This window comes from Suricata suricatta, chromosome 7, assembly GCF_006229205.1.
Source record: "Suricata suricatta isolate VVHF042 chromosome 7, meerkat_22Aug2017_6uvM2_HiC, whole genome shotgun sequence".
Classification (NCBI taxonomy): Eukaryota; Metazoa; Chordata; class Mammalia; order Carnivora; family Herpestidae; genus Suricata; species Suricata suricatta.
The window spans coordinates 144,196,835-144,199,062 of record NC_043706.1 but is presented as its reverse complement, the minus strand read 5'-3'; the positions used below and the strand labels follow the sequence as shown (position 1 = coordinate 144,199,062).

Here is a 2,228-nt window from a genome sequence, read left to right as displayed (position 1 = left end):
CCCCCCCCCCCCCCGGGGCGCTCTCTGCATCGCAGGGGTCCTGCTGGGATCTCGCTGAGGAGCCTCCCTGCCGTTTCCCACAGCGGCTGCGCCTTTGCCCTCTACCTGCCGGGCCCCTGGTCCCTTCTCCATGTCCTCACCCGAACTTGGGCTCCTGTTCATGGGTCTGTTGTCCGTTTGTACATCTCTTTGGAAAAGTGTCCATTCAGGATCTTTGCCGGTTTTTAATAAGATTATCTGCTTTTCTGGGTTGATTTGTAGAAGTTCTTTATATATTTATGATGTTAAGTGAAGTGGGTCAGACAGAGAATGACGATTCCCATGATTTCACTCATATGTGGGATTTAAGAAGCGAAACAAAGAAGAGACAAAAAACCCAGACTCGAGTGCAGAGCTGTCTGGGGGGGGTGGGTGGAGGGATTGAGAGGTAGAAACAGTCCCAGAAGTCAGTCAGGCGCCGGGGGTACAGTCGGTGAGATGGTTGCGCCGGCGACGGGTGGTGACCTTGTGTGGTGCCCACCGAGCCCCGACGGGGATGTGGCACTGCGTGGTCGGTGAACGGAAGGGTCCCTGCGCCCCGAGCTCAGCCCCTGCCCCAGCTGCTGCAGCACATGGAAAATTCCAGAAGTTACGTCTTCTCCAAAGTGGACTCAGCCTTCAAGGCTCCTCCAAAGGTAAGACCAGATGTGAACATGTCACCCATTAAAGCCTCACCGCCTGGGGTTTTTGTGTCCGGCCAGACACCGAATTCGCAAGCGTGCGTCTGCTAAACCTTAGCCGGGCAGGAGCAAAGCGTTCTATTTGAGATGCGCGGCCGTCTATCCCCGAAGACGCGGCCAGCCCGGGCCCGCGACGCACGCGCTGTGCCCACAGCGGCTTGGCCTGCCCAGCGCTGTCCCTGTCAGCCGCTGCTCGGGGGGGTGGGGGGGGGGTAGCACGGGTCGCTGGGCGGCAGAGAGCGCTTAGGACACAGTGTCTGCTGTGAGCCGTCCGTGCTGTGTCCCCGTGTCAGAGTTCGGGGCCGGGGTCGGGATGTGACGGGACTGAGTAGACCGGAGCTACCCTATTTTATCTGACCAGTGACCTTGATGATTTAAATACCAAGTTAAATTTGTAAGTGAGTAACATTACTAAGGGCTTTAAGCGCAAACTGTTTTGTAGGATGTGTGAGGAAGAAACAGGCCATGAAATCCAGGGTTTCCAAGGGCAGGATGCGGAGTAAAAACTCAGTTAAAATCACACATGTTTTCTGTCCTAAAGACATGGTGAGGCAGGAATCCCACGACCAGGGGGCCGAGGGCACTGGGGCCCTGTGGTGGTGAACACATGACCGTCGAGGCACAGCGTCTGCGGGGACATCCTGAGATGCCGGCTCTGCCTCGCAGAGGGGTTTCAGGGCCTCACCCGCAGGTCCCGGGGACCCTGCAGGGCCCAGGGAACCGGGCCAAGTGGGTCTTGTATCCAGTATGGGATCCACACTCCGCGAGAGCAGAGCGTGCTGGTGAAACCTTCCGAAAGTGGAAATGGTGTGAAGTGCAGAGTCCGTTCCTGTTAATTTACGTGGGAGAGGTCTCGAGCGCTCCCAGACCCGGGACTGGCCTGCGCAGGCCTCTCTGGTGGCTGCGGGCACATCTTGCTAACAGACGCACAGACGCTTGGACATGAAGCCCCAGTGTGCAGACACAGTCCGGGCTCTGGGGGCTGGATGTGGAGATGCTGCTGTGGTTCCGGGGGATGAGGGTGCGCCCAGGCCCCCCCCACCCCACCGTGCCGGCCGCCCCCCGTGTCTGCCCCCCCTCCCCCCCGCCGTGCCCGCTCACTGTGCACCGGTGCCAGATGTTGGCACTTCTCACCTCGGTTTCATTCCTCCCTCTTCAGACCACCTTTGGTCAGTGAGAATGGTCCTTGGGTGGGTCTCTCCTAGAGGCGAGGGGGCGTTTGGCCAAGTCCAGGAATCGGGGAGCCTGCACGTGGTGTCAGGAGGCCCGCCGCTGGGCGCTGGCAGGTGCGGCGGACACTCCCGGCGGGGCCTGAGGAGTGACCACTGCGCCGCGCTTGGCAGGATTCCCGGTGAGATTTTTATTAGAATATTTATTTCGTTCAGTTGATATTTTTCCTTTATTTTTAAGAGAATAAGGAGAAACTGTTGGAGGTTTGGTGGAAAATTGTGGGAATTACTCATTCACATAAAATAAGAACAAATAAAGGCAAATGAAAGAAGCAAAGGG

General features: G+C 57.7%; 1 protein-coding gene across 1 annotated transcript in view; it reads right to left on the bottom strand.

Annotated features, from left to right (window-relative positions):
• SMOC2 (SPARC related modular calcium binding 2) overlaps window positions 1-2,228 on the bottom strand; it is a 101,999-nt gene that overhangs the window by 24,004 nt on the left and 75,767 nt on the right. The gene's annotated exons all lie outside the window — the stretch shown is intronic.